Source organism: Tupaia chinensis, unplaced genomic scaffold (genome assembly GCF_000334495.1).
Source record: "Tupaia chinensis unplaced genomic scaffold, TupChi_1.0 Scaffold000349_1, whole genome shotgun sequence".
Classification (NCBI taxonomy): domain Eukaryota; kingdom Metazoa; phylum Chordata; class Mammalia; order Scandentia; family Tupaiidae; genus Tupaia; species Tupaia belangeri.
Window position 1 is genome coordinate 306,928 of NW_006159843.1, and position 8,622 is coordinate 315,549.

General features: G+C 43.6%; 1 long non-coding RNA gene across 1 annotated transcript; it reads right to left on the reverse strand.

The window, feature by feature from the left end:
• Positions 1–6,890: 6,890 nt before the first annotated feature.
• Positions 6,891–8,586, reverse strand: LOC106735257 (uncharacterized). The gene is made up of 2 exons (XR_003550013.1): positions 8,015–8,586; positions 6,891–7,309 (listed from the first exon to the last, which is right to left on the reverse strand). It is a non-coding gene; the product is annotated as an uncharacterized LOC106735257 (long non-coding RNA).
• Positions 8,587–8,622: the final 36 nt, after the last annotated feature.

Genomic DNA, 8,622 nt, shown 5'->3' on the forward strand with positions numbered 1-8,622 from the left:
CCTCCCTCTAGTCCTCTGCACCCGTGTAGACATTTCAGCAAAAGACAAAAATGCCAAGCTGTTAATATATACACATAGCAAAGAGCCACGGGATTATGGTCTAATTCTCATGGCAATCAATGTGTTGTTAATTTTGCTAATTTTAGTTATCAGACCAAAACCACCATTCACTTCATTTAAATCAGAACATGCTGCATTAGTTTTTGTTAGCCCTTCCAAAAGCTCCCTCCTGGGGCTGACTCCCTGGTACGGAGGCAATACACTGTCAAGAGAAGCTGGATCCCGCAAGGGGACCATGACTTGAATCCCCAGCCTGGTCAAACTGAAACATGCCGGGCACGTGTACAACTGCCCACGCATGACCTGATGAGATAGGGGGCTGGAGGGCTGGAGGAAGGGGCTTGTGTGACTAGACCCTGTGGAGGGTACTCACCTCTCTGTCTTCTTGTGTGCTCTATCATGACTAAAGAAAAAAAAAGCTCCCTCCTGTTAAGCACAGTAATTTGGGCTTATGAAAAAACAGTTGGCTCTTGGAAACTCCTACCTAGTTTATTTAACATGGAATGGATTTTTAAAGACAGTTATTGTCCTAAAATAGACAAACAAAAGAGATGCTGAATTTTTCTCTTAAAGTGGCACTAGAGTGACATCCACTGGCCAGACGGCTTAGTGGCTGTGTTGTCCCTGATGAGTACCGAATAAACAGAGCACTCGGGGACAGATGCTCTGAACAGTGAAACACAGCTATCCAAAAAGTAAATGATTTCTAGCTTTGGAAATGTATATCCAAGATGGTAGATATTTCTCTGTGCAATTTCTGGAAATCTATAGTGCATATACCAGTTCAGATTGGCAAAAAACAAACGTACAAACAAAACAAAGAAACTTGACAATACACTCTCTTGGTGAGGCAGTGGGAAAACAGGTATGTCCATAATGCAAATGCTACAACCCCACAAAAGGACATTTGGCAATACTTAGGAAAACCATACTTGTGTTTATTCTTTGACCCAGCATCCTATGTTAGTCTCCCTAACACTCAAAACTATAAAAATACATGGGTACAAGACTGTTTATTGCAACATAGTTTATAATCACAAAAAATTAGAAACTTACTAAATGCCCAAATACCCAAATATAGAAGAATGATTGAATAAATTATAACACACACACACACACACACACACACACACACACACTACATACTATTAGGTATAAGAAAAAGAATGAGGAAGAGGGGTATAAATAGACATTGAGTGCTCTTCAGGATATATTGTTGGACACAGACAACTTTCTTTTAATTTTTCTTTTTTAAAAATCTGTCAGAGGGACCAGCAGTTAGCGTAATGGCTATATCACTGAACTCCCATGTAGTTGACCGTGGTCGAGTCCCAGACCTGGTGGCTTAAAATCATGCTGGGTGTGTGTGCTTGCGTGCCCAAGATCCCGAGAGGAGAATGGAGGAGAAGGGATTGTGGCGTGACCATCCCCCCTGGGGGAGTGATTTCTTGCTTTCTGTCTCTCTGTCTGTCTCTGTCTTTCACGCCCTATAGCAAAAACCTCTCCAAAAAAAGAAAAAAAGTAATTTGCCAGAGTGCAAGTGCACTCAATCGAGAGAGAAAGAGAGAGAGAGAGAGAGAAGGAAAAAGCAGCACCCCAATAGGGTGCGATCATGCCTCAACCCCTTCTCCTCCACTTCTCCACCCTGCTGGGATTTGGGACACACATGCACATGCACCCAGAATGGTCTTCAAGCTGCCAGGGCCAGGACTGGAACTGCACAGTCAGCTCTGTGGGATCAAGCTTTCTAACCACCAGGCCATGGGCCAGGCTATACAGAAACCACTTTTTAACTAATGTTCACATCAGCACTGTTTTTCCATCTAACCTAGGACATCATTTAAATTTTTAGTACTCGAAATTTGGGGTGAATCAAAAATGGTGAGGGTAGGTGGGGAAGTAATTTGAAGTCTCCTGATATACTCATGAATGCAACCTTTTTGCAGCAGTTCACTTCTCTCACTGTTTTAAAAAATTTTGCTATAGGTGCATGTGCTTGCCAGAGAGCGAGAAAGAGAGAGCACATACCCTCCAGGGGAGATGACCACATTGCAATCCCCTTTCCTCCATTCTCCTCTGAGGATTTTGGGCATGCATGCACACACACATGCCTAGCTTTTTTCAAGCCTCCGGGTCTGGGACTCCAACTGTGCCGTCAGCCATGTGGTATCCAGTACCTTAAATACCACGCCACCTGCTGGCCCTGGTCACTTCTCTTAATGTGCAAATATACATAGGTAGGTTGATCCACAGCAGAGAATAAACGTGCGTGTCTGGGTGTAGTTGTGAAGATGGAACCAGATCTTGTCTGCCTTACTGCCGTACTCACAGCTGGGTCAGGAAAGTGGATGAAAGCAGCGGAGGATCACAGTCTGGTTCCCTCACTTCACGGTGTTACGCTGCTGTTCACAAGGTGAGTGGGCATTTCAACTTCTGCCTTATTTCTAGTCGGCCTTCTTTGGTCTGAGAGGCTGAGTTGGTGTCAGGGAGGAAAGCCTCACTACTTTATAAATGATCAAATCTGCTTCTGCGGAGGGATGCTCTAGTTCCCTTTTTGTTGCTGTTATTCCAGTGTGCTTGTTATTTTTATTTTACTTGTTCTCATCCTATTCTCTTTCCTCTTGTTATTTCGAATTTCAGAGATGCCTTACATTTTTATTTCGTCTAGTAAGTCTTGGGACCCTTAAGAATTTTCCATTCTTTTTAAAAAATTTTTATTTATTTGCATTCATTCATTGTACTTCATTACAACATACAAAATGAGATTTCCCATCCAGAGTACATTGTATATTGGCTCAGTCAAGCATATCAACATACATGTTATCATCATCAAATAATTTTCCATTTCTTGTTTCCTGTATGTTTTGCTTTTTTTCCCATCCTTGATTCCCTATCTCTTACCCTCCCTCTGCCATCTCCCACTCTCCTCCCACACTGTCTCTGGTATCTATGTTTGCTTTCTATACTGCTTTTCCCCTGCATTTTATTAAATCACTAAAGATCTTAATTAATCTAAATATTTTCATAGCAAGCACAGCTGATATATACATTTCCATGAACACAAGTCTAACTTTAGGCATCCTATAAAGTAGCACCTAGCTGGGGCTATATATCTTACTGCGGTCATCGAATAGATATTTTTTTTTCAGAAACTATTTTTTTAACTTAATTTACATTCTTTCCCTGAGTATCATCACGACACACCAAGTGTAAGCATCATCACAGCATACAAAATGTGATTTCCCATCCAGAGTGTACTGCATAGTGACTTAATCATGCATATTATTATCAAAAATTTCCCATTTCTATTTTCTAGAATTTTTTTTAACCCCTATTTCTGATCCTCTGTCCTTTCCCACCCTCTTCTCATACTATCTCTGGTGTCTATAATTTACTTCTATTCTTTTCCCACCCACATTGTATTGATCACACAATCTCTTAAATAATCTAACTACTTTCAATAGTAAATTCTTTGTTATCTGGTTGTAAGGATTTGTGTACTGTCTTGAGATATAGATAGGTTCATGCACCTACCATTTGAACAGAATCCTAACCTGTTTCCTGACTTTAAGCAAAGTTCCTTAGCATTTCTTTAAGTTAAAACTGGTTTTCTTAAACATTCTTAAACATACAGCAGCCTCGCGCAGAAGCAGCCAGCTGGGCCTCAGGACCTGGCACCTGAGAAGTGGCGCACAGGCAGGAACCTTCGTGCACCAGAACCTGCGAAGCCCTTTCTTCCGGCGACGTCTCTCCTGCGCCATCTACTGGCAAACCTGATCCTCTGTCACCAAACTTTCTAAACCACTGACGTGATGACAGTTGGCAAAGGACGGTATTTAAACTCTCACAGATGGCCAAAAGGATGAGCTTAGTAACTCCATAACCCGTGCAGAAATGTTCATATATGCTTCCTAGCTGTTCCTCCAACAGGTTAATTTTTTCTTCAAACATTTTCTCATCCTTTGCCTTTCTCCTTCACAGTAAATAATTTACAGGTACGTGTACTTTTTTTGTTGCTTTATACACACACACACACACACACACACACACACATACACACCACACACGTATGCATATATCACACACACACACACACACATATATACAAACCACACATGTATTCATATATATTTATGCATATATAGGTGTATATATATACATACATATATACATATATATGTGTGTGTGTGTATATATATATACACACACACATATATATATATTTGTGGCAAGCTGGACAGGTTCTTTAAAAAGTTTCTAGTTAGAAAAAAATGTGATATTATTGCTTCCTAACTCCTTTCACCTCCTATGGGAAGGGAAAAAAACACTGTGAGTTTGTTTTCACAACTGGCCTGGGAAACCGACTTCGTACATCACGGTAGAAAACTAGGTAACTGTATAGATGGACAGACAGATGAATATGCAGCTGGATACACAGAAAAAGAGAAATAGAGACAGGTTGAAAGAAGAATGCGGACAAGGATAAAAACAGTCCTAGTCGGGAACCAGCAGTTAGTGTAATGGCTATGTCGCTGGACTCCCACGTAGTCGACCCTGGTTCGTGTCCCGGACCCGGTGACTTAAAACTCACGCCGGGCGCGTGTGCGTGCGTGCCCAGGATCCCGAGAGGAGAATGGAGGAGAAGGGATTGCGGCGTGACCATCCCCCCTGGGGGGTGATTTCTCGCTTTCTGTCTCTATGTCCCTCTCTGTCTGTCTGGCGAGCGCACGCGCCCTACAGTGAAAACCTCTCCAAAAAAAAAAAAAAACAGTCCTAGTGAAAGAAACACATCTCTGTTGAAGCTAATTCTGTAGGACATAGATTTAATCTCTGGTATTAAAAACTGGAGGTAACCTGGGAGGACACTTTGTCCTGGGATCGGTAGGTGTCTTTGTCCCCAACATGCCAGCCTTCCTCCTCTTCATCCTAACACACTCACCCGAATCTTTGGGACTAATGTCTTCTCTCAGTTTAGCTGGCTTCCAAGACAGGTAATCAGGAAGTGCCTACCTGGAGGTCTGTGTATGAAATGAAACATGTACTTACTCTTACACACACATGCACACACATACACACGCACAGCTCGAACAGTCACTCTGGGTGTGCAAGCTCTCTTTTCCTATTTTTGACTCTTTCTAGAGTGCCCTCCAAGCAATGCTCAGACTTACTGTCTACTGCTGTTCTTCCAATGGGAGGGTTTGGTATTAATTTTTAAATCGTCTCCTCATTTTGTAGTTCTGGATTGTGTGCCTTTTTTTGTTGTTTGCTTTGTCACATGGCATAATGTATTTCCTTATCTCTATAGATTTTAACCATTTTTTTTCTTTACTCAGTGAAATATAGTGTGTGTGTGTGTGTGTGTGTGTGTGTGCGCGCGCGCTCTTAGGGTTTCATTACTGTAGATGTAGGGTTTTGTATCCAAGGAAAAATTAAGACTAGTATTTATTGTTGACTCTAATGCAGATGTTTTCATATAAGGATCTTAAAATCTCACAATCATCTTCGTATCCTAAGAAAGTATGCAGGTCACAGATTTTTACCGAAAGGAAAATTACCCTGTCTCTCTGGTGAGTGCATATGCCCTATAGCAAAATCTCTTAAAAAAAAAAAAAAAGACACACACACACACACACACACACACACAGACCAAATCATGTAATGAGTATTTTAGTATTTAACAAATGCTTTTATTTCAGGCACTTTAAAAATCCTGCTTTAGAACATTGTTTCAGCTTTATAAATCATGGTATAGTTCTTTATAAATGAGTACCTTTTATATAGAGGGCAAAAGGAGCGATTCGGAGTGGACTTTTTTGTACCTATGTAACTGAGAAAAATGTTAGCTACGGAATGTGAACATTCCCTGAGCCCTGGAGCTCATGGGGGAGCAGCGGTGCTCTCCCACTCTTTCTCATTCTTTTTTTGAGAGGTTTTAGCTATAGGGCGCGTGCGCTCACCAGAAAGACAGACAGAGGCAGAGAGACAGAAAGTGAGAAATCACCCCCCAGGAGAGATGGCCATGCCGCAATCCCTTCTCCTCTTCTCCTCTCGGGATCCTGGGCATGCATACACATGCACCCGGTGTAAGCTGAAGCCACTGGGTCTAAGACTTGAACTGTGGTCAACTACATGGGAGTCCAGCAACATAGCCATTATGCTAACTGTTGGTCCCTCTTTCTCATTCTTGAGCACAAGAGCCCTCTGGCAATAAAACAACAACAAAACAAGCTTTTTAATGAAGCTAGACAGGTTGATACTTGTTTTAAATGCAAAAATAATCAAGAATATTCAGAAAAAATGAACAAAATAAAACCTGTAATAGACTAATATGTTATTAAAATGCACTCCAAAGTCTAGAAAATAAAACAGTGATCTTGGTACATGAAGACAGAGGCCAGTAGAAAGTCCAGAAGTAAACCCCAACATATATGGGAATTTAGTGTACGATGAAGATAGCATCTCAAATCATTTGGATGAAGATACAGTTTTTTTTTTTAAAGTTACTTAATTTTATTTATTATTACTATTTTTTAGTTTGACCAGAGAGAGAGAAAGTGAGAAAGCAAGCCACCAGGTCTGGGACTTGAACTGCAGTGGCCATGTGGGAGTCCAGTGCCTTAAGCAGCACACCACATGCCAGCCTCCAAATTATTTACTAAGTGGTGGCAAGTGGGCCAGCTGCATAGCTTAGTGGTTAAGTGAGCCAGATCTCATACGGCCGACACTGTCGTTCAAATCGTGTTCCTGGTGCCTTGATACACAGAGATGTAATGTCATATATGTAATTTAAAATTGTCTAGCAGTTACGCAAAAAGTAAAAACAGATGAAATTAGTTTCAATATATTTTATTAGTCCGATATAAGTAAAATCTTATCATTTCAACATATAATCAGTGTTGCAATTAATAAACTGTTTCACACTCTTCGCCCAGAGACGTCTTCGAAATCCAGTGTGCATTTTACACTGACTGCACATCTCGGTTTGGACTAGCCTTATTTCCAGCGCCCAGTAGCACAGTGCTGAGTGGCTCCTACTGGGCAGCGAGGTGAGATGGAAAGCCATGGTGCTGGACGAATACGAGAGAGCCAGGACTGGACCTGGCAGCCCTTGAACAGCTAGAGTGTGGGTAGAAGAGGAGTTTACAAAGGAGAGAGCCCCGTATTCCAGGCGGTAAACGAAGCCTGTAGCGTCAAGGAAGCAGTAAAGGAGAGGACAGCCGACCGAACTGCATCTACTGAGGTTAAGGAACTGTTTAAAACGACAGGGGAAAGGTAGCTATATTCAGAGAGATGGAGCTGCTATTCCTCCAGCCCAGAGTTCCACTGGTCAGTTTCACTAGTTCCTCTGTTGGCACCGGGGAGAGAATGGGAAGTGGAAAGGGGAAACCTGTACCAGCTGGGAGCCCACACGTTCCAAACGGCTCATCTCTGACCCCGTCCCCCACCTCCTCCTCTTATATTTTGACCTCTACTGGGGCCTATGCTGTAAATCTAGGAGACACCCTGGTCCTACCTCTTTCAGATCCGATGTGCTATTATTTATACACATCTTCCCATTCTACCTCCTAAATAATTACGGATTCTGTCTCCTCTGCCACACCCCTGCCGATCTTCACAACTGCAGCCCCTTCCCAGAGTTATTCCGCCTCCAGCCTAGCTGCCCTCCAAGTTCTGTAGGCAAAGCCTGGAGACTCCCAGAAAATGGAAGTGGTGCTGCATTGCAAATCGAATCTCTAAAAACAGGAATCTTGCAGACTGGCTATTTGGCTGGAAATCCTAGCACAGGCTTCTCACTGAATAGATAGAGGGATTCTTGAGTTCCTTTTAATTCTCAGATCGCCATGAACACAAACACACCCAGATCTGTTTCATGCCTGGCTTTATTATCCTTCCCTCCCTCCTTCCCACCCCCTCAGATAGGCTCTGGGGGTGGCACCTTCTTACTAGCGCTCACCTAGATCTCACCTTCAAGGAGCCTCAGCGCCTCCCCTCCCTTTTCACCTGCTCACAAAGCTGGATGAAGTGTGCCCCCAGCCTTCCTTTCCCGAAGGTCCTTCCCGGGCATTTTTGTGAAATTCGAATTCGAGCCTATTTCTGTCGCCGTTCTCACCACAGCCATTCAGTCACCGTATTGTTTGGAAGCGTCAGTTTCCCTCCTCTCTCCAACTAAATGCTGCACTTGGAGGTCAGAGGGCCGGTCTCATCCCATTCTGTATTCCCGGCACCCGGCAGGTGGCTGGACACAGCGGCCGCCGCTCCATCTCGTCTGCTGGGTAGTCGCAGTGGTCAGAAGAGCTGGGGAGGGCGGTGCCGCTGGGAGAAGGGCAGCGCGGGCTCGGGCGTCCCCCGCTCAGGTCGCATCATCGTCCAGCAGTAGAGGCCAGCACTTCCTCAGCGAAGGATGTACGCGTCACCAGCGCAGGGACGAAGGGACAGCGCGGGGCGTCTAGTGGCTTTCGGTCCCACGGTGACTGTCGCCAGGCCGAGCAAATTGCAATTCTTCTTCCCTCCCGCTGCCCCCCACGTGACGGCGGCCGCTCACGTGAGCAAGGCCCTGCGTGA